Source organism: Drosophila hydei, unplaced genomic scaffold (genome assembly GCF_003285905.1).
Source record: "Drosophila hydei strain 15085-1641.00,03,60 unplaced genomic scaffold, DhydRS2 tig00008114-arrow-pilon, whole genome shotgun sequence".
Lineage (NCBI taxonomy): Eukaryota > Metazoa > Arthropoda > Insecta > Diptera > Drosophilidae > Drosophila > Drosophila hydei.
The window spans coordinates 3,349,117-3,374,183 of NW_022045827.1; positions in this window are offsets into that span (position 1 = coordinate 3,349,117).

The window sequence follows — 25,067 nt, forward strand, 5'->3', positions numbered from 1 at the left end:
CTTGCTCTCTCTCCCTTTCTGCAGTCGTATTTATGGCATTGGCAGTAGCCAGGCCAATTGACATTAACCCTAACAGCGACAGATGCTAAAAATGTGCAGGCCGAGAGTTGCAGTTGCAGTTGCAGCAACTGCCAATGTGAGGGCAACAGCCAGTGCAACTGGCACAGATGAATTTATGTATGCAAAGCAACAGAAAAAGGCGGACGAGCGGGAAGAGCGGACGGACGGACGGGCGCTCAACCGAAAGCGAGCGTCGAGCTGGCGATCGTCCGTACCGCTGACTGACAGGACAAAGGAGTTATTTTTTACAAAAGAACTAAAACAAAAGGGACGCGACGTAAACGGCGGCTACTTCAAGTGATGCAACCACAAAGGGCAGCAGCAACAACAGTAGCTGCAACAGCAGCAGCAGCAGCAGCAACTGGGCAAAAGTAAAAGTAAAAATAAGTGCGCTTGCGATTACGAGTGTATGCAAAAATGCCAGGACATAAATTATCTACGCCCAAGCGGCGGACAAAATGCTCAAGAGAACCCAGGGAACGTCGCGACGTCGTCCGACCGTCGACAGTTGGAGTCCAAGTCGCAAGTCTCAGTTCCAGTTGCTGCCAGGCTGTCAATTGGGCCAAAATGCGCAGACAAAAGCGAATCGAGAGGCTGCCGCTGCCGCTGCTGCTGCCGTTGCCGCCGCCGCCGGCTGTCAATAACCGAATCTCAGCGATTTGCAGATGGACGCATTCAAGACAGACGCTAGGGCCCCCAAAAGCAAAAGTGCGCCTCTGGCAAATAGACAAGGATGCACACACACAAACGCAGACAGCCGCCACACAATTGTCAAATGCAAAGAAGAGAGAGGGAGAGAGCGCGAGAGCAGTGAAGGGAGAGAGGGCCCTAAGCCAGCGCCAAGAGCTTGATTAATTTATGGCCTCAGCTTTGGGCACAGTCAAAGCAAAGATTCGAGTCCAAGCCCAAGACCAGATTTCATTGTGAGCCAGCAGTTTGTTGGCCTTGAATGACGACAATGTCGCTGCCGCTGCTGTTGCTGTTGCATTGATTCAAATGGCAAACACTAGCAACAGAGGTGTTCTGGTTTTATTTTATTTTGTTGCTTTCTGTGGCGAAAATTTCGCGGAAAACTCTCTCAGCGCATAAGTCATGATGTGCAGCGGCTGCTGTTGCATTGTCTGCTGAGCATTTGGATTGGAATTGAAATTGGGATCGGGAATGGGATTGGGATTGGGTCGGGTATGGGATTTGTCTTGTTTCCGCTTCTGGTTGCACGACTTTCTGGACCGGACAACGGCAACGAAAACACAGTGCCACTGCAACAGGCGCTCATTAGACGAGCTCCAAAAAGAGTTTCAGCAAAGTATGGGAACACACAAAGGCAGGCCCGCGACTTCTGATAGATAAATAAAAAGAAATTGTATCGCACCACAATCTATTGTATTGCTGTGAAATATATCGGCCACCGATTCTGACTGAAAATGGAGTTGAGCTCGAGATCTGCAAGCTGCTTTGAGTTCATTTTAAAGAAGAGCTTTCGTTGGGGCTTCGGTTATGACATGTATGTTTCAAAATGAAGTAACTGCCGCCTTCCTGTATATCGATAGCCTATTAATATCGATCATTTTATTACACTCTTAAGTTGACCTTTATTATTACGCTCTTAATTTAACCCTTATTAAACCTTTCTAATTGTATTTAGCCCAAACTGTAGCTGCTAGGACACTCTCCGCTTACGAGCTCCCCCTCAAAACATAACTCTTGTCCTGTTTCGATAAGCATCGCTTTATCGATTCATCGAATGCTAAACACGAATAGTTCAATGTTAACAAGAAACAAGTTGTATGCGTGTCGGATCTCGGCTTTCCTGGCTTCGTTCCACATTCAAATCCACAAATTCAAAATCGAAAATCCGCACCCAAATCCAAATCCAAATCAATGGGCTGAATTGAGAAATTGAAGCCTAATCAGATAAAAGAGCGTGCGACTCAGACGCAAACTACAGCAACAGCAACAACATAAGCCAAAAATTGATTAAATATGAAACACGCAAACGAACCACCTGCTGCCCCCGTCTGCCCACTAGCTCCGCCTCCGGCCCCCATAAGCTCAAATCTTTAGCCGCATCGCATCGCAGCAATCGCCTTTGCGCCTGTCTTCTGCCTGCTGCCCGCCCGTCCGCTTGCTAGCTGTGCCTCATATTCTTTGGGGCTGGCCGCAGCGTTTGAAAAATTGAAAAATAAATTGAATTCATAAAAAGATTTATTAAATAAAGCCGGCAATTTTGGCAACTGCAGCAGCAGCAGCACCAGCAGAGACGGCAGCAAATCCAATGCTTATCGCAGGCTCAAAATCACACGATCTGCTGCCTTTTTGGGCTGCAGAAGCTGAGCAGTTGTGAGTGGGGCGGGGGAGGGGGGCGAGACTAGCTGCAACATTGCGTTGCATGTTGTCGCTGGCTGGTATCACTTTTCAATTGGCGGACGGCGGGCCATGCCAAGGTTAAACATCAATTAAATACCGTAAAGTGGCAGCAACATCAAATCTAACGCCTGCAATACGACTTTGTCACCAACTGTTGCCAGTTGCCAGTTGCAATCGGTTGCTGTTGCTATTGCAATTGCAATTGCTGCCTGCTCTTGGTTCATTTGCATAAAACAAAATTTGGTATTAAATGCTAGGCGCTGCGATAAGATCATTAACATGCATCCAGTGCAATGGCTGCTGTGTGAGAAAAATTGGTAAAAGCAGAGTAGCTGCCGCCCCTCCAAGCACCGCCAGGCCCCCAGCCACCTGGGCGGCAGCTAGTTAATCTGCCAAAAAACAATGATAAGGCAACTGGCTAACCAATTGGACACATTACAAACGTTGCCGTTAGCCCAGTTGCTGTTAACGGCATATTATGAAGCAAGTCAAGAATGAGCTGAGCGACAATGCCCGACTTAGCCATGCCTTGTGAGCGAATGCAGTACACAGGGAGTTAACAGATCTCTCTATTGTGCTTCAAGCAACAATAATTCGATAACCGATAGCTTCCGTATCGATATTACTGCTGGTAGCAACAAAGTATCGATCAGGTCTTGTCATCAATATTTGCAATCTATAATTGTCACTATCGATATTTATCGATAACACTTGATATCAGATATTGCATTCTATAACTATTATACACCCCTTAAGGCACTTGCCATATTCACAGGGTATCTAAACGATGTCAGGTAAGTTTCATTCAAGGCACAAATCAAATGCCACAGTTGCAAATGAAACGGGACTCCCGGTGGTGCCGCAGGCCCACCCCTTGGCCAACTTTGCCTCATCAGTGGCAATTGTCGGAGTTTGTTTGCATAATCTTGGCCCTAATGAAACCATGGCCATGAAACCGAAGCAGTCATGGATATGCCTCGGATATGCCCAGAATATGGCAGCGATTGCCAATGGCAGGCCAGCAACAGTTGCTGTTGCTGCTGCTGTTGCCTCGTCGTGATTCTACAATTTCTTCATTTTATTTATTTAAGCATTGCAAACATTTTTTCCTGTCTGCTGCAGTTCCATTGCCGTTGTTGGCCCCTCTCACCCGCTGCCTTCACCTCGTGATAAACATGCCCTCTCTCTCTCTCTCTCTTGTATTCTCTCTTTCTATCTGTCGCTCTGCATGAAGCAGCAGGCGCATTTCCCATTTGCAGATGCAGCGCTTGAGATTTGCATTATTAGAAATGCGCGAGAGTTGAGCGGCCCGCGCAAGGGGGTTGAGGGGTAATAAAGTGGGTTGCACGGGGAAATTAGCCAGAAATTGTCCATGCGCTGTGGGGAGCAACTGCAGCTGCAACCGCTGTTGGTCAGTGGGCTGCCAAACATAACATGCAACACTTGCCCGTTGCACGTTGCCAGTTGCCAGTTGCCAGTTGCAAGTTGCAGCAACAAGCACCGCCTCCAATTCTCTGCGCGTCTCTCCACGCATCAAATTGAACCTGACCCCGAGCAGCAGCAGCAGCAGAAGACGACAAACGCATCGCGTGAAATGCGAAACGCCGCCGTCGCAGCAGCAGCAGCAGCAGCTCCAACTTCAACTTCAGCTCCAAGTCAATGGCCAATGGCCATTGGTAGCCACATTTGACCCCGACGGTAGTCGAGCCGTTTCGAGGGCAGCTGTTTCGGTGTGGTCCCGCGCCTCCTCACACCGCCAGAGGTTAATACACTTGCCTCATGTTTAATCCTAAATGGCATTAAAATATTTTTAATAAAACATTTTAATACCCTGAAAGTTCGTAAGAAGCTTGCCACTTGGCTGATTGCTGGACTAACTATACTTAGGAATTTATGCATCCTATGATCTATATATATACAGAATCAGCTAGGCTTTTAAGAGTAGACTGCTTGATAGAACTAAAGAAGCAAATCTTTATACATATGCATAAACAATATGATGGTATATAAAGGACTTCAATGAGCCCCAAAATAATTGATTACCTACCATTCTCTTCGAATCCTCGTTAGACAGTACATTTTAGATTTCCTAAAGCTTAATTTATATAAACTTTTATGACTAAGCACTCAATATATAATAATATTAGATCATATAAATATTTCTATGTATTTCTTTATATGTTTTCCAGGGTATAAGCACTTCGAAGACCCACCCAGAGCTCTGTTTGTCTGTTTGACTTTGATTTCGGCAATGGAGCTGAGCTTGCGGTTTATCTACGTATATTATAACTATTCAGAATTACACTATACTACAAGCTTAGACATAGAACGAGACAAAGCTTAAACAAAATATTATGTTATGGAAATCTTATAATTCAATTTAAATTTATGCTCTTAATACTTTTGCCCAAGAACACGGCTTCGATGGGGTTAACATAGCCTCTAACAACACTTAAGTTGATTTTAAGTAAGCTGTTGTAAGTTTTGTAGTTTAGTGTAGGCGCAGAATTCGCCAAAGTAGACAAATTGCATAAAGCAAGCGTGGAAAATTTGAAGAAAATTTGCTGAGCTTGTTGAATGAGTGGCATACGCAAGGGGGGGGCTGCAGGATAGATTGAGCGGACAGCAGCACAGACAAACACACACACACACTGGCACAGTTAGACGCCCACTTAGTACGGTAATTTCAAAAACGTGCTTCTTTGATGAGATATAATCTCAATTGTTGTTGTTGTCTCTCAGTCTGGAGATTAAGTGCAGCAGTCAGAGCTAGGCGCAGGCATCAGCCAGATCAAGCATCGACAACCGAGTAGACCACCTCCTACCTCTGGCTGAAGGGGATGGCAGGCAGTCATATGACGTCGTCAGACGTCGCCAGTTGCCAGTCGCTCATCACTGGCAACTCTTTTGGCTAATGGCAAATGGAATATCTACATTAGGAGCCGAGGCACAGGCACAGGCACAGGCGGGAACAATTGCCAGACGATGCAGCCATTAGAGAAAGCCACCGGCGTGGTAATTAATTAGGCCTCCACAATGGCATCCCAGTGTCTCAGGCTCCAACTGCAACTGTGGGGGCTATCTGAGTGCTCTGGTCTGGCCGCCGACTATTGCTTAACCTCTGCGCCAGGTTCTCAGGACCGGGCACCGTTACAGTGGGCCACCTACTCGCAACATCGTTAAGCGATACGCGAATACCAAAGGCCCTGGCTCTGGCTCCAGCTCCAGCACAGGTGACTGGGCTGCACTTTCGCTCGAGTTGCAATTGGAAAGCAACAGGTATGTGGCAGTCGGAGAATCAGCTTAGCCTTAGCTTAGCCAAACTGCATGCGGCTCGTGCTTCATCGCAGATTCAGCTTGGATTCAGCTAATCATCGTGCCTCATCAGTAGCACAAAACTTGGAGAGTGGCCGCCACTCTGTGGGTGAGTGTGCACATAAGTGTGTGTGTGTGTGTGTATCGAATGGGCAGCTACAGCTGGCCACCTGCTTGTTGACTGAACTGATTTAAAGTGGAATATGCAGTCAAATATATTGATTTAAATGTTTAGCTGAACTCAGTTCAATCTCTTTCAATTACAACTTTGACTCCCTCCGTCCCTCTCTCTCTTTGTGTGGCTTATAATGAGCTTGTCTACATCTTTATACCATAGCATATTGGAAAATGATTTTCAAAAGCAGTTTAGTGTAGCACAGTGTAACTAAATGAAACACTCCAAATGCAATGCATTTTGGGTACGCTGTGGACAGCGACCTTTGATTTATCGTTATTTTCATTTAAAAGGCAAACGACAAAAATCAACAAGCAGCAAAGAGAAAACGCCAAAGAAGAGCAGCGCAAAACGAGAAACTGCAGCAGCAGTAACAACAACAAAAAGAACAACAGCAGCAGCAGCAGCAGCAACAACAACAAATCGATGTCCCATCGCGCGTTTTAATGACAACGGCCAAGGCATTTCAACGGCAGCAGCAGCAACAGCCACAAAAACTTCTATAAATTAACAATATATATATATATCGTATATATATATATATATATATATATATATATATATATATATATATATATATAAATATATATATATATATATATATATATTATCGTATATATATAAATCTATATATATAAAACTTTATAGACACAAAAAATCAACAAGCAGCTAACCAAAAAGGATGCCCGGCGGCCAGTTGTAAGTGAGCCACTGGGCGATGACTTCAAAAACGAGCGACGACAACAGCAGCAGCAGCAGCAACAACAACAGCAACAACAACAACAAGAACAACAACATCGACAACGACAGCAGCAGCAACATTGATCGCGAATCGCATATCGAGGACAGGCAGTGCTAACCCTCCCCCCTCCCCCCCAGTTGCCCTACCGCCCCGCAGCTGTCGAGAAGCGTAACAGAATTCGTATTCAATTAAAAAGCGTTTATGCTGCAATTGCTGAGCCGCAGCAGCGGCAGGGCGCGACGGGGTTCAAGGACCCACGGGGCGTATGAGTGTTGCATAGTTTTCGAAAATTCAATTTGCGAGGCAGCTGAACTAGTTTTACAATGCCAGCAACAGCAGCAGCAGCAGTTGCAGCATCCTCGTTGCGTGGCACGTCCAGTTTTTGGCCTGTGGCAACAACTGGCAACGGGCAACAGGCAACGAGCAACGGCCAACTGGCCACGTTGTAGCCGAGCGCGTCTTAAATAAGTTATTATCATTGCTCGCTTTAATTGCTGTAATTGAAAGTGAAAATGTTTGCCTTTTGATTTGTGCCACAGCAAAAATGTGTCTAGGTGTCAGTTGAGGCACGTTGCACAATGCCACACACGAGTGTTTTGCCGCCATTGGCTGCCGGCCAGCTTAGTGGGTCGTCGCTGTTGTTGCTGGTTACTGGTTGGCTGTTTGGCTGTTTGGCAGTTGGCTCAAGGACACCACCGTGTGCAGCCAGCCCAAACGCAACTTGCCACATGCGGCGACACTGTTGCCATCAATAAAAACTTGTAAAATTGATTACAACCATATGCCACATGCACAAAAAGCCTATATGTTGCTTCTGTTGTCGCTGTTGTTGCTGTTGCTGCTGCTGCTGTTGGTCATTTGAAATGCATTTTTGCAGTTGAACTGGGGCTTCTATATCAAAGTCGTGCGCTGTCAAGTAATGAAGTTGCCAGATCAACAAAAACCCACAACAACAGGCAGCAGCAGCAGCACAAAAAGCTGTCCATACAAAACAGCAGGCAGCAGCAGCAGCAGCAACAGCCGCAGCCACAGCCACAGCAATGGGCAGCAGCTTCTCCTGGCGCTGCAGTCTACCTGTTGTGCAAATCGTGCAGACGATATCAGTGATCAACATGTTGCCATGGCCACCACCAGGAGCACAGGGAGTCCACGGTACAGCCTCCAACCCTTTGTGCAGCTGCAGCAGCAGCAGCAACAGAACATTCGACAACAATTGCAATTGCTACCGATTTTTATTATTTGCCGCTGCGACTGACAAATCTTGTGTGTAGCCTCTGGCACCATCCTCCCGTTAGCCAAAGCATTGTTGTTGCTGTTGCTGCTGCTGCTGTTGTTAGTGTAGCTGCTGATACTTTTTGGCATTCTGCTCTGTTCCTAATTACAAGCGACGGCACCGGCGATGATATGCCGCTTTTGATGACCGCGCTCTCCAAACCGAAAAACGCGTTCCCAGCTAATTTAGACACCTCGCATGCCACAGTTGCTGCTGCTGCTGCCGCTGATGTTGCTGTTGCACTCATTAAACAGCCACAGCAATTGCTGATCTCTCAAAGTGTTGAGGGACAGTGGGGCAATGCAACAATTATGGCGACAGACGCGCGGAATTCGCAACGCTTGTAAGCGGCTGGCCAAAGGCTTCAGGCAACAGCAGCAACAATTGTTGCTGTTGCTGCTGACCTTCGTGTTGCCGGCGTTGCCAAAAGGAGCAAAATAAAGACGAGCGCTAGAAACGAAACAAACAAAACGAGCGACAATTATCTCTGCCTGCTGTTGTTGTTGTCGTTGTTGGCGCTGTTGCTGCTGGGCACTTATTTAAATTGCAGCAATGTTACATTGTTGCTGGCTGCTGGCTCTCTTTCTCTCTTTCCCTATCTCTCAACAATGACAATAGCCAACAACAGAAGCCAACAAATTTTGGTTGCATGCCACACACGTCAGCGTCGCGAAAGAATGCAATGTTACTACTGTTGCCATGGCTACCTCTCAGCAACATGCCTGCATCTTACTAAAGAACTATCTATATAATATATATAAAATCACTTTTCTGAACTCTTTCTATATCTTACATTTATATATAAATTTATCTAATATCTACCTCTCTTTCTAACTTTTCTCTTTCTGGCAATTCGCTTCAAATAATTATTATTAACACCAAAAGCGGCAAAAAGGAAGAAAATGGCCACCGCTGCAGCCGCCTTCAGAGCAAGCTAAGCAATCAATCAAAATACGCTCCAGATCTGGAGCCGATGCGTAGATTTATATCAGCGACTTGACGATGTGTCAGCGACTGTTGTTGTTGCTGCACCGATTTGGCTGCTTGGGATTTGCTGACAGCGAAGACGCCGCATAAATGCAAGAGTCTGAGAGCTAGACCAAGAGCTCGAGTCGGAGCCAGAATCGCTGCCACTGCCGATTATGAGATGATTGCTTAAGATGACAACGAGCAGGCTGAGACTGCGACTTGCAACTGAGAAACTAAGCAGCTGGGCAGCTGGGCAGCCGGGCAGCTGGTTAGCTAGAGAACTACCGAGCTGAGTCAGTGACTCTGAACTGTTGGCCCAGTGAGCTGTGCGCACACGAATGTGAATGGCATCAAGAAATGGACACACGAATCGAGCCACGAGGAATGCCCCAGCGAGTGGCAGCAATAAAAATGACGTTCCAGATTATTGCGCACAGACAGCAGCAGCAGCAACAGCAACAGCAGCAGCAACTAGCAGCCAGTCAGCTAAAGGACCAGCACCGGAGGTAGGGGAAACGGGTAGAGGCATGGACATGAGCGACGACACATGAACGTGTTGTGAAGCTGATGATGCTTACGCGCTTTTCAAGTTCCACACATAGTTGCTGTCATTATTAAAGACATTTTCAACTACATTCTAGTAGGTACTTAATTTCGCTTAAAAAACACAGACTGCTGAAGGGCTGGACAGCTAGGCGGGGGTGGTGCAAGAGGAATGCCACCTCACACGCAACAATTGCAGCTAAGGGCATGGTAGGTATGGTAGGCAATTATTGTGATTTGTTAGCTAAGGCTGGTGCGCAGCTACAACATTGTATTGTAGGTAGCCAAAATCGTTTTGGCTGTTGCTGCTGGCCAGCGAATAAAATGAAAAAATTGATGAGTTAATTAACGCGCATCGCCAGCATTCCGGGCGACTAATAACCAACTTGTAGATGACCACAACGATGCTGCCCAAGCTGCAGTTGGTCGTAATGATGTTGGGGATGAGGACGACTCAGCAATTGCCATATTTATGAGCAACAGCAGCAGCAGCAGCAGCAAAAGCAACAACGCTGTCGAACTGGCACTTCAAAATGTCAGTTGTTTATCATCATCAGCAGCAGCAGCAGCCGCCGAAGCAGCCGTGGCAGCAACAACACGATAATGATGAGCAACAGTTGCTGCCGCGTCTAGCTAAAAGTATCATGGCTGCAATGTGACTGCAATGCGTTCTTTAATTGAGTTTTGCGTTGCATTTTGTGCACAACTGCAACTGCAGCAGACTGTTTATGGCCATGTTGCTGGCGTACAAACTGCAACAGTCAGAGCAACAGCAACAGGAACAGCAACAGCAACTGCAGCAGCAGCGGCAACAGCAACGTGGCATATTATCACACAACCATTAAATATGATGAAGACTGCCGAGACAAGCACTACTCCTCCTCTTGCCTAACCCACACAAGCACAGGTTGTCCATCAGTTGTTGCTGCTGCTGCTGCTGTGGCTGCTGTTGCTGTCGTCAACTTTACGCATTTATGACGCGTTTTCTCATCGCTGGCGAGAATCTAGACAAAAGGCAAAACAACCGCAGGCCTTGCGCTCAGCTCCCTGGGGCCATTACGCATACTTTTGTGATTTTGGTCTTTGGCGCTCTCCTCCACCATGTGTCCTGGGGGCTGGAGCGGGGGAGTTGCTGCTGTGTGCAGCTTGCAGCTTGCAGCTAGCAGCTTGCACTCTAGTTGCGGCTCAGATCATTATCAATGATCTGGTGCCCATCGGCAATGCTATTGCCATTGCCATTGGCATTCCCACTGCTCCCAGTGTCCGTCTCTCCGTCTGTCTGTCTCTCTTGACTGACACAATGCATTGGCCAGGCAGAGACCCGGTACAGTGGTACGAAATACAGTGCGGTATCATTGACTATGGCCGTGTATTGAGCAATGCGCTGATTGATTGCTTTGTTGTAAATATTTCTTAGCCTTAGCTGCTTGTTGTTGTTGCTGTTGCTGCCATGCTGGCAATTTATTGGACGTTCGTGTAGGCTTCCACGGCACAGGATGATTAAAAACGCTTTTGTGTAAATTATTAGCTGCAAATTCTCAGTTCAAAGTCATTTGCTGTTGCTGTTGTTACTGCTGCTGCCGCTGCTGCTGATGCTGCTGCTGCTGTTGTTGTCGCTCATAATTCTCGCCTTGAGGTTTGCCACAGGTTTCCTTTCATCGTGGTCTCATCATCAACTGTGTTTCGGTGTGAAAATGATGTATGTTACACTGCGGTTGGTTTCGCATTGCTGCCGTAGACTCAGTGGCTGAATTGGCGGCGGCGGTTGCTTTGAGAGCGTAAACAAAAGCAGCAACCCAGCCTGCCGCCCCTGCCCCTGCCACTCCCCCTCTCTAGCTTAGTGCAACATCTAAATTTACTTAATATTTCCATTTGCTTGTTGATAGAATTTATGCTTGCGCGCGAATGGGATAACAAGCCGAACTGCAACAGTTGCCAGTTGAGGCATTCCAAAGCAACAGCAACAGCAGCAGCAGCAACAACCATGACAATGACAGCGACTGCAGTCAGCATTGCCAATATTTATTGACATTTACCTTTGGCCGGAGCAAGAGCGAAAACAAAAAACTGCCCTCAGGATGCAACGGCGACAGCAGACGACAGGCCAGGGCCACAACAGCAACAGCAGCAGCAGCAGCAGCAGCAAACGACAGCGGACGCGGGCTGGCGGGTTGCCTGTTTAACTGTCAGTTATCATTCACTCAAATGACAAAAATTGCAAACCGAATGCGCGCTGAAACTGAACTGCAAAAAGGAATGCAATCCGTTGCTGTTGCCACGGCTGCAGATGCAAATGTTGCTGCTGAGTTACGAGCAGCGCTTGTGCTTAGAATGAGCGACAGACAACAAAGCGACATTTGAGACCAGGCACACAGGATGTGAGCTCTGTGTCTATAACATAACTCAGTGCGCACAATTAAAAAAGGAAAAAAAACTAAAACAAACTTCAACTGCAACAGCAACAGCAACAGCAACTGTTGCTATCTCACTTGCAACACAACTCTCTCTCTCACTCGCACACTTTCTCACACGCAGCGCAAATTTGAAATGAAATATTTTCGATTCTGCTGTCAGCGCGAGTTCTGTTGACAACACATTAGCAACTGTTGCTGGCAACAGCAGCAGCACCAGCAACATGTTGTTGCCACTGGACAGCGGACGTTGCGCATGCGCCGCACGATTTGCAATTTGCAGCTAATTGAACGCGTGCGCTAGCGCAGTTTGTAGCTGAGATCTCTTTCTCTCTCACGCTTCCACACCGCACCGACCCGCCCCGCCCCGCCCCAATAGCTGCCAGAGCAGCTGCTGCTGCCGCCCCTTCTATCGCGACAAATGGGAAAAGACACAGACACAAAACAAAACTAAAAACTGAAACTAAAACAAATGCAACTTGAAACTGGACTTGAAATTGGTTTTGAATTCAATGAATTTCGACAGCGACTCAGCAGAACTGCCAGCAACACAACCTGTTTACAATTGCAGTTGTTGCTGCTGGTGACAACGACAACAGCCCAAACAGTGGGAGGCTGTTTGGACGCATGAAAATATCAATGTGTGAATTAGAGCGCAGGCACCACCAGCGGCACAAAGCTGCAAAAACTAAATGAGAAATCGTTTTGTAGCACAATAAAATTATATGAGATAATCTAATATTATATACAGTCATGATTTATGATTACTCTTATTAAATGTAATGTAATTAATATATTCTAAATTAATATTATTATGAATTGCTGTCTTATTGCTTTTACATATTATTATTGTCACACATTAAAATTAATTTAAAAGGCATTTGGCTTAGATTAATACTTAGATTAATCCATATAATAAACTTTTTGTTTATTCAGTATAATTCTCTTACATTAACAATTTGACAAATTTTACCGCTTAATAACCAAGAAGCGATCATGTTATTCGCTATTCTCTTCATCAGCGACGGCAGTTATTGAACGTGAATACAACTCACAAGTTTATTAGGACTACTTAGCTAGCTTGGTCTACTCCAGCATCACTGATTAAGACTGAAATTTCATAAGAAATAAATTAATATTTCCTCTTTAATAAACGAGCTAAAAACAAGTAAGAATATTCAATATTCTAAAAACTATTGAATCACTTAATTAACACTAAATTAATATAATTTAATTGAACACGTAATTAACTTTTAGTCATATTTTTGTGTCAACCTCTCTCTAGCTTGAATAGCAAGGAAATTCTTTGCGTTCATGGCTTATGTATAGGTATAGTTAGAATTATTATTTATAATTCTATAATCTATAATCTATCATATTATTTTTATATCTATATACATACATATAATTCTGATCTCAAGTGAACTTCTTTCTCAGGCATTAGATAGAAATTAGTTTGGTCGCTTATGTCCAACTGCAGCATTCTTTCTGTTTCTATTGATCGTAAATTTATGATAATATTAGCTAGAATTGCTGCAGCTCTATCTGCCATCCTCTCACATCTTGCTTTTTATGTCATTTACTAAAAATTTATTTGCATTTATTCTCTGGCTTTGATTTGGGATTATCTTCAAACTAAAAAGTATCCCGCGGAGTTTTTTGTTTTTCTTTTTTTTTGCCATCAAATTTGCTTCTGTTTCAGTCTGTGTTTTGATTTCGTGCAGCTCCATGGAGGCTCGTATGCCTACTCCAACGTCCATTTCAAATTGTAGGCTGCATGTGGGAGGGGAGCCTCTCATTATTATTGTTGCTCCAGAGGCTGGCCAAAAAAAAAAAGAAAAAAAAAACAATCTGCAATATGTTTATGCATTTCTTGCGGTCGCTTTGGCGGCATTGGCTGACTTTGGAGCTATGACAATGGCGCTTTTGCCCAGCCACTGGAATGTGGCTCCATTAAATTATGAGCCCAATACACGATTTGCTGCTGCTGTGTGTTGCTGTTGTTGTCGTAGCTACTGCTGGTGCTGCCGTTTTGTTTGTTGTCGCGCTGCATTAGCAATTTAATTGATTTGTAGGCAACAATTTGTCTGGCACCAAAGATTGTCTCGCTCGCTCTCCCGCTCACACAGCATCCAGCAATCTGGCCCGTTGGCCTCCATTCGCGCAGTAGCAACAGCAGGTTTTTCAGCTGGTGTGTCATAAAATATATGCATTACATGCGACACATCAAGATCTCGCCTGATCTCTTTTCTGTGTCGGGGGTGTTTCATATCGCATGCTAAATCAAAAGACTTCAGACACAAACCTGCCAACATGGCGGACAAGCACGTAGCGCAAGAACAAGCTAAAAAAATATAGCAAAACGAAAGACTAGCAAATCGAAGATTTTATACCCTTGCAAGCTTAAGTAAATGGTGGATGTTTTTACATTATATATAAATATACATATGGAAATGTAATATATGAAATACTAAATTAAAAAAATATTTCTATGGTAACAAATATATTATAAGCCCATTTTCTATTCTATTTTATCGTTTCAGTGTGGCTCATTTTATTTGTAAGTCCTTGAGTAAAACCTGAACTCACATAATTATAGATAACTAACTCTGCAACAAAACACAAAATCTATATACCCAACTTTGCTAGCAGCAAAATAAAATGAAAGAGTCCATTAGCGGAAAGAGATGGCAACAGGTGGCAAGAACAAGAGCAGAGCCCTTTGGGTTTGGCTTGTTTGTTTTCCACATCGTTGACTGCTCGTTGCTGCTGTTGTTGCTGTTGCTGTTGCTGTTGCTGCTGTTACCCTGTTGGTTATTAGCAGCATTCAGCAGCTACACCCATTTAATTAGAGGCCTCTGCTGCTGCTTTCTGCTTCGCACAGCTGTCGCTTAGCAACAACAACAACATTGCCAATTGCTGCATCATTGAGCAACCGGAACCGGCGGCCATTTTCAATGATCTTTTGCATCATCCTGGCACAAATGAGTGTCTGCAAGTGCTGCAACTACAAAACGATATTCGAGTAAGCTTGAGGTAAATTTGTTAATACTGAGAGAAGTATATTCTCATTATATATGTTCTTATAACCCGATTCGAGTCTAGTTTTATTTTGTTAAGCATGAAATAAATTTATTATAGATTCATTAAAATTTTTAATTAAAAAAAATGTGTGCTTTATTTCATACATTATTAGAAACGCTAATAAAAATTCCAATAACATTTTAAGACTTTAATTTTAGTTTTTAATAACATTTTTATTGTTAGAAAAAAATTGCATTTTCATCTTGATCATCTTGAATTAAGAGAATTTTGCTATATATTAGATTGTTTTAGCTTATGGATTTGTTTGGGAAAGTGGTTTCGTTTCAAGGTTAAAAAATATATACAACTTCTGCATATAAAAAAAAATTGATCAGTATTAAAAGTTGGCTTAAAAATCTCTTGCATTAAAGAACGAAAAAAAAACTCTTTTTAATGAGCTTTGATTCAAGCTGAACTTAAAGTGGAAAGCAAGTCGGCAACCAGTTTTTCTAAGGTAGCAAAGCTTCTATTATTTTTATATCTTGCTTGTTATTAAACAAATAAATTATGTTTATACACAGGTTTTTTAAAACTATACAAAAATATGATCAATGCTATTGCGCCCAAAAATACACTCTTTAAGGTCACAGCACAGAGTTTATTGTAGCTTGCCCAACAAGAAAAGCAACCAAAAGTGAGCTTCATTCCCATTAAAATCATATGCCCATATAGCCAAAGCTAAGCTGGACAGTCAGTTTAAATCCTAAGCAAAGAGCATGAATTGGAGTTGCAAGTTTGAGGCCCAATTTCAGTTTGGCCTTCCCTGAGTGTTCCTGGGTTAAGTATTAGCTTTTTCACCTGCTTCCACTGCATGATTTATGCAGCTTGCAGTTATAGAAAGGTCGCTTCCCGTTTCTAGTTTGCGACACCTGCGGCCTATGAGCAGCAGACGTGGCTCGCAGATAGCGTCTGCTGCTCCACAAACGAATGACTTCCAGTCTGAGCTCTGAGCTCGGAGCTAGAAGCTGTGGCTGAGACAACGATCGGATAACTTAATTTGGTTTTTCTGTCGAAAAGCGGCGCGAAAGGCGGCTAATGCGCTGCCACGCCTACAACTGGAGCAGCACACAAAGCTCGCTGATGACCCAGTCAACAAGAGAAAGGGCGAAGGCAGCGGGAGAGAGAGTAAGAGATCTGGCTGCTGCTTCCCAATATTAATGGGCGTCCCGCATAAATTTACACTGTTAAATATTTTTTCGGCTTGCCCTGATGAAATGCCAGCTTAGCTACCTCTCTCTCTCTCTCTCTTGCTCTCTCTTTATGTTGCTCTGTCTCTCTCTTCGTTGGTAGCCTTAATTTGAAGCTTTCTTTGTGTGTTGCTTACAAATGGCCTCCCATTTGTCTCGGTCAGTTTAATGTGCGTCTTCCCAACTTCATTAGCCTGGCCAAGAAAAGTTCTGGGAATGTGGCCAAGCAGTTCCTCTGGCCAGATTTACAGTTGCACATGCATACGCAACGCCCACGCCCACGCATCGACTGCCAAAGGCGCCTGCTAGCAATACAAAGTGTTAGTTGTCTACAGTAACAACTCTATTAACCAACTGTTCTCTAGGACAAACAACTTTAAAGAGATGCGCTTGCATAATTAAGCCACGTACTCATGACGCGTAAGAAACTTATTTATGGAACGTAAGAAACCTATTCATGGAACGTATTCATAGCTCTATGCATCCCTCTACAGAATCTACTTGTATCTTAGATATATTAAGTTGCTTAAAGTAATATCTTGGAATATAATGATCTCACAATTTATACATATTATAGTAAATGTTTTTAGCTCCAAAATATTTTAAGAATCATAACTTTCGTCAATTTCAAATTTGTTTTTAAATAATTGTATGTCTAATTCTTCAAATTCCAGATTTTCCCTAATTTACAGTAACTCCTAGTGCTAAGAATACACAATGAGAATAAGTCATATTCCATTCGCTTATTTTGACATTTAACAGACAAATCAAAATATTGAAATTTACGATTACAAGTCAAAAATTTGGAATTCAATTACGAATTGTGGCTTAAGCTAGATTTCACTTTACGTTTACTAAACTATTTTTGTCCTTCTCTTAGCTCACTGTTTCGGCAGATATTGTCCCAGTAAGCGAGCTTTCACTGTATGTTCGTATAAAAACTTAAGCCTAATCTTAAATTAAGTTTTCGGTGGGTTTTGGCAGTTAAGCTTCTGCGGCTGCTGCTGCAGCTGCGGCGCGCGAGCGCTTCAATTCCTGCTGATGCTTTAGCGTTATTTCCAGAAACTTAAGGTATTCCTCGTCTACTTCCTCCACATCGTCAGTGTCTGCAACCCAATGCTGTTCCTCCAGCTGCTCGTACGCCTCCTCCTCCTCATTTTCACTGCAGCTTTCAGCTTGCGTCGACTCTATTTGCTGACCACAGACGCTGCGCACTTGCGCCTGATGCCACGCCAGCAGAGATTTGTACGTGCTGCACCAGATCTCAGAGGGCAACTGTGGTGCACCCACAGCACCTGCTGCTGATGCAGCTGTCGTGGTCGCCTTTTGCTTGCGGCGTTGATGTCTGCGTTTGCGCTGCTTGCGTCGCTTCTTTTGCTTGCCCATTTCCATAGCTTTGCTTGTCCGTATTATTTCTTATTATTATTTATCGTTTTCAGCATAATTTTGTTTATTATATTGTTGCTTTACATGTTTTGACTATCGAATTTGTGCTTATCGTCGTAGTGATGCCAGATAGCTAATAACTGCAGCTGTGCTGAACAGCGTTGCCACCTGGGCAGCATTAAAACAATACATAAAATGAAACATAGATGGCGATAGTGTAACTTTTTAGACAGTTAAATTTTAAAATGGGTTTTCAGTTGAGTAGGAGATAAATTCATAAAATACTAAGATATTCCAAAATTTTAATTGATTATATATAAATTATTATTTTTGTATAAATAACTGAAACATCCTTAACTAGAAATGAACAACATCATAACATTTTCCTCTCTTTTGCAACACTATTCTGCAGGATCTGCAGTGTAATCCTTTTCAGGAACCCCTTTTTGCCAGCTGACCAGCCGCTTGGTCGACCGACTGACTTCAATTTCGGAAGCCGAAGGCCTGCGCTGAAAGGCAATGATTGTTGTGTTGTTCTTTTAAATGAAAATCCTGGGCAGGTTCTGGGCTTGAGTCTGGACCGCAGCTCGAAGGAGTTGCGACTACGTTGCTAGCTTGGCCTGGGATTAGGGCGGATCAATTTGCTTGTGGTGCGAATGCAAATTGGCCAGCGGTATGATTTAAATGAGGCTCAGCACAAGCGTTCAAACAAAGGGCGGAAGAGGCGGCCGATTGAGTGCATATCCTGCTGTGCGCGCGGTCCAAGCCGGAACAACAAATGTCCTTTTATTCATTCGTTGCTGTTTTTGTTATTCGTATGAGCTTTGCCCGGGCGCAGGTCGAGCCGGGCCTATAAAGGAAAATTAGGTTTACACCTACTTTTCCAATATGGTCATAAAACAATTTAGAGATTTACAAGGGATCAACTTATATGTGGTCCAGCCTATGCCTCTCCATCTCTCTCGCTCTACCTGTCTGTCCGTTGCCATTTGCGTATGCGTGGGCGTTTGTGTGTGGCAAGGCGCGAGGTCGCGCGGCCATAAAAAGCAATCCACAATCCTCCTCAACTACTCACGAGCCACTCGAAAGTCCTTGGCACTCCACATGTGTTTACTTTGGCTGCTTCCTCTGTGTGTGCGAGGGTGCGAGTGGGGCGAGGCTTTTCATTTTCGATGAAGTAATATACGCTGATAATATGAAAAATATCCTGCGGCCAGGATTTGCACGCACTTATTCCCTTTTAATGGACTCCGACTGACATTTCGGGCCAATGTATTTTGCGCACATATATATTTGCATATTTTTGCCAGCTCCAGCGGATAATGCCCCACTTTTATGACTTTTTTCTGCTATTACTTTTGTTTTTTTTTTTTTGACGATTGCCAACACTGTACACTGGCAGCTCGCTTTAACGCTTTACACACGCTCCACTTAGATCAACTTGCGAGTTGATCTTGTGCGGATATGGGAAACTGTACAGTCGCTGCAGTCAGTGAAAAGCATTAAGAGTTTGCATGTTAGCCAACACTGCTCTCAAAGATACTGCTAGTTAAATGGGCATTTGAAAATATTATTTATCTGAAAGTATTCGCAAATTGAATAGGTTAACAGCTTAGCCTAGTGAGTTTTCGAGTTTTTATTATTTTAGCATTTTACAACACTTGCATTTACAATTAAAGATATATCAAAAATTTAAAATCCTTAATATATACTATCAGCATCTCAAATTAAACTTACCTTAGTCTTATCGGTCGTATAACTCCGTTCCTCAGTTACTTTTGTGCGTTAACCAACAGTTAAGGTTTTGCTAAAGCAACTTTTAGGCTCCGAAAGCTTTCACTCCGATGCTTTCCAATCTCCAAAATTTGAAATATTTGCACATACTAAATTTTCTGCCAACAACTTGACATTTTGCCGTTAGCCAACACTAGATTTACTTCTTAAGCCTATTGCCGTTGGGTTTCTTATTTGACAACCTTTAAATGGCCATCATATAATATCTGTTATATAACACCTTCACAATATGTTTAACCCGTTAACCAACACTGGAGTGCCTGCTTGATTATAATTATGCTCTAGAGTCTCACATGAAAGAATCAGCTTTGATTAAAGTTATACCAAAGTCTGATCACCAGGAAATGCTAGTCAAGCGTTACTCAACACTAAATTTTCCAAGCATTCAGCAACACTCAACAAACGGGCGAACGGGCCAAGATGACAATTTGCCTTCACAAAAGGGTTTTGCAAATTGATCTAGTCCGCGGCTGAGCGGCAGGTACTGCTCGTGGCGTGGGATTATAATTCTTGAGCACGGGATGAGCCGCAGCTTGGCCGAGACTAGGCAAAAAAAGATAGAGAGGAATATCGTAAAAGGGTAGAGCCGGTGGCTGGGCTAGGGGTAGGCAAGTTAGTAACTCTCATTACTTTAAATGGATTTCAATTAAGTTGCAAATTGATCTCAAAACAATTGAGTCCCGTCGAGGCGTTTGAGTGCACTCAGTTTTGTGCTTTAACCACGCCGCGTCCTAAGCCAACCCGAGCGGCAATCCGAGCAGCAGCAGGACAAACACAATGGGACAAAAGGGCTGCTGCTGCTGCTGCCACTGATCCACTTGGTGGTTGTAGGCGGGCGACTGTTTTGCTCTTTTCATTCAACATGGTAAGCGATACGCTAGCACCAGCAGCTGCCAATTGCTGGGGCAGCCACTTGATGAGGCGCATCCCCAAAGAATCTGAACACCGAGTCGCGTCGTGACTGGCATGTTTCACGCTCTGTGTCTGGCGTTGACAGGATAACGAGATTTTCAAGTGGACGCGTCGCAGCTACCACTTCACACCCTTTTCTTTTCGATGAAGTCTTCATTACAGCTGACCCATCTGCAAATCTACATGCAGCTCCAATTATGTATATATATAAATATATATATATAGAGATATACGTCTAATCTGCGCCGTTTCTCAGGGATTTTTCTCGCAATTAGTTGCAGGAAATTGAAAGGGACAAAAAAAAAGGCAGCGCAAAAAAGTGAGTGAAGCGATTTTCCAAGGACTTACACACGCTTTGTGCACCAGGATCGCCAACAACGACAACAGCAGCAACAATGGCAACAGCAATCAAATGCGCATCAGCAAGCAGCAGAAAGTGCCCAGCTAGATGTAGCCCAGGAGAGCAGAGCCGAGCTCCCTGCCAGACTCTGTTGCGGCTACAACGGGGCTTATCCCGGCTGAGCCTTGTTGCGATTTGTACGGTCAATTGAAAAACGGCCAGAAAAACGATCGCTTTTCATAATGCCCATGTATGTAGACAGACAGAGAGAGAGAGAGAGAGAGAAAGAGAGAGACAGAGAAAATAAAAATGAACTGCAATTGATTGCAGTTGAAGGAAAAACTGGTCCAGGATCTGGTTTTGCTTTGGTTCAGTAGCTGCCATTGTTTTGCCATTGTTTTTTATGGCCGGCGCGGCAAATAGAGGCAACAAAACAGAACACAACAAGCAAAAGAATACAAAGCAAGAGAGAGAGAGAGAGGTAGAGAAATAGTTAGAGAATAGTAAGAAAATGAGCCAGAGTTAGGGAGTAGGTTCGACTATAAAAATATCCTATAGTCAAATGAAAAGCAAGAAAAAAATATATTTATGATCAGCATCAATCGATATTTATCAGTTTTGATGCTATAAAGTGAATAATCGATATTGAATAAAAAAATATTAATTTATCTTATAATTTATGATAGCTCAAGTTGCACTCAAATCTGAGCTTGAACTGAGTTAAAGTCTGGTAAGATGATAAATTGTTAATACATTTGATATAATTATATTTATATATGTGTAAGCTACCTAACTTGTATGCATCCAGATACTGAGTTTTATGTCAGACAGTGCCTTCAGCAGCTGCGCTTGCCACTAAATTCAGTTAAGTGATCTGCCCACATATATTTAGCTTCGCTTACAAATCGTTCAGCCAAAGAGCTAAGCTTCTTTAAGTTTTCTAGTTATATTAACATTTTGGCATTAGCCAACACTTAATTGATACGCCTTCAAAATCTTGGGCTTATACTACTAGAATATCAGATTGGATTGGCTTAAGTCTTATCAATAGCAGAGCTAACTTTCTTTACTTTTAAGCGTTAACCAACACTAAACTGCTGCTGCAACACTTTTGAGACCCAGAAAGCTTGTATTCAAATACCTTAGAGAGTCTTAAAGCAATTAATGCCCCAACTCTAAAGAAAATGTGCTGAGCAAAAGCTAATCAGCAGATCTCTAAATGAAACAAGTTGATATTAGCTGGATCTGTATAGACAGTATCATTCAATATATATCATTATTATCTGATGCATCTCATATCTTTATTAGATATGCAGATGAAGACTGAGTGTTATAGTTGATAGATGAGCACAGCTTCTTTTCTTGTTCTCTAATCGAGAATCATCGCCTCCCTCTACATGTCGCCAACTCATACCCAACATCCACTCACCCCCTTTTCTAATAATACAGGGTATAAAAACAACAACATATACAAAAGAGAGCAAGAACAAGCAGTAGAAGGCCTCGTAGGCCTCGACAATTGTAAAAACAAACAAACGCAGCGTGACGAGCTGCGCCGTCTTGCGAGGCGCTCCAAGCAGAGGCAACTGCTGCTGCTGCTGCTGCGGCTGCTGCTGCTGCTCGGGCTCTGTTTTCTCTGGCATCTTTTGCAAGCCTTTTGCTCGTTTGTCTGTTTGTTTGTTTGTTTGCATGTTTGTTTGCCTGCCTGCTTGCGAGCTGGCATAAAAAGTAGACTCCTGTTTGGCTTTGGCTGCCTTTGACAAAAGGTGCCTAGCACTCGATACAGCCCATGCACAATGGCCCCATCCCCCAGCCCCATTGTGAGATTTGTGTGGAAAAAGAGTTAAGGCAAATAGCAGACGAACCGAAGTTCGGGCCACACGCGTTGTCCTGCCGTCCAGCACTGGCTAATTAATTGAGTTGAAGTAATTTAGATTCGCTTTTCACTTTTGCCAGCCATAATTTATTCACGTCCTTTGCCTTTGCCTTTGCCTTTGCCCTTGCCTTTGCGACTTGCCAAATATATGTTTTCCTGACTTTTACCAGCCATTTCCATTCGCAAATATTTGCCACCCACTTTTGTTTCCTGGCGCACATCCTCAAGGCACATAATTTAAATTTTTAATTACGCATCAAATCAACACAAAAATTATGACAGCCTCCAGAGAGGCAGAGTGAGGCAAAGGCACCTTCCACCACTACAACTACTAGACAAAAGATTATACTCGATCAGAATTTGTAATTTGTAATATATTCCAAATGCTGTGCATAATTCAGAATGAAATTCCAATGGCTAGCAGAAGAATATTTACTGAGAATTAATAGGAAAACAATTGGAAATTCTTATTCTGTTTCATGAATTCTATGATATAAATTCGTAATTTGTTTATTTATAAAAGTTTTAATATAAATTACCATTAAAAAATAGTATTAGACAGATAGACAAGAATTATGAATATTCTTGGAATTTTCTTTAATTTGTTTTCTATTTAATTTTCCATTTCAATTTCAATCAATTTTAACACAAATTTTTTGAGTTTGAACTGTGGAAACTTCAGTTAGGAAGTTCATTAATGTAGAATACAATTTTATTGTTAAGTAACTAGTCTTATGAGCAAACTCTTATAGTCTGAAACTTTCATTCATAAATACATGTTTTTATACATAAATTATGCATTCAGCAGATAGTTTATATAACAAAAAATATTACATATTTGTATATATCCCAATATCGTATTGCAATATCGTAAAACTTATGCAAGGAACTTTTTATGTGTCTATTTAGCATTCAGTACATAATAAATAATAAGAAATTTCAGCAATTTACCAATATCGTAAGGGAATACCGTAAAAAGGAACTCGAGGTTCTTTAACTCAATCAGCTTTTTCCTTGAAAGATCTTGGAAATTTTATTTAGATGAATGATTGAGTTGTTGCAAATTATTTATTCATGTTTCAATGTCAATGGTAGAGACTATGATAATAACTTAAATGGTCGAGCTATTTCAGAATGCCGAAAAATATAAATTTAAATGTAAATATGACAAATACTCTTTAGTTTCTATAAAAATGCATAGAATGTGGATCTAAAACATACTCCCTAATAAGTATAAAATCTTTATTAAACAAGACACCTAGTGTAATAATGTCTATAGGCAAAACACATGGCAATGAAAAGACGGATTACGAGATCAGCTCGGAGCAGATTCGATGAAGAATATGCCATACATATAAGTCTGCAAGAGAAAGTAAAAGATAGTTAAGCTCTAAGAGGGCAGTAAGAAGTTCAAGCATCCCCGCCTCTGCCTAAGCCTCAACTTTTAAAATTAATGCAAATCTGGAGGAGATCTTTCAGGGAACTGGCACATATTTATATGGTTAGGATATGTCAATATAAATAAACGCAAATGTCTGAAAACACAATTTACAATTTGTTTATGGCCAAACAGAAACCCGCAGAGCACAGACCAAAGTGTGCGCTGCTTGTTTGCACTCGCTTGTGTTTGAGGGGCAGCAGCTGCTGCTGCTCTGCAGGATCGTCCACTCCAGGCAACCATTTTGTTTGGCTCGCCTCACGCCCCGCTTCATTCATCCACATTTATCACTCGCTCGCTCTCGCTCGCCCTCGTCCTCTCTCTGTCTCTCTCAGTTTGAATTAGGGCTTTGTGCAATTCCAGTTTTCCATTTTATGTACGGCCGCATGCAAGGTTTTATTGCACCTTTTGTTGTGCCCGATTGTTGTCACTGGCTCTCGCTCTGGCACGCTGAGTGCGCGCTGCTCTGTCTCTTGCTGGCGCATTTGATCATGACGCATGCGTAATCATAGCAATTTGCACGCTTACGCATATCGCAAGATTAAACTGATCCGGATACTGATCCCGGGGCTTGATCCCTTGATGCCTGCGCAACTGCGACGCATAAAACGATATTTGGATTAAACATTTAATTGACAAGTAAAAAGCGAATGGGAAACCGGCGTCGAACAGGGTGGCTGAGAGGCGAGGATTAGATGATGCCTGGACGACGATTCCATTAACATATCAATGTCAGCAGCAGGCACCAGGCAGCAGTTGGCTTCGGCATGGCTTCCATTCGCAATTCGCTTAAATTTTTAACTAGACAAATACCCAAAGCTCACACGCACACCCTTACGCTTCTCCCTCTCCCCCAAACCCATCCATGCCAAGCAATCGTCAGTGAGTGCAGAAAAAAATGGAAACTTTTCTAATTTGGCAAGCGCTGAAGCTCAAGCAAAGAGCAACAAATTGCCGCCGGCGCGAAATCAAAATCGAATTGAAAAATCGAATTCGAAATGAAAATAAAAATCCATGATAAACGAACCGAGCATCGGGCCAAGCCAAAGGAAGTAGCAAAAGTAGAAAAACCTTTTATTCCCACTGTGTTTACACAGTCCTTTGCCAATTGAACTTTTTCCAGTGGACGCTCGAGCAGTCACAGTTGAAAACGTTGCCAAAGACTCGCACAATACTTAGTCGAGTTAATTTAATT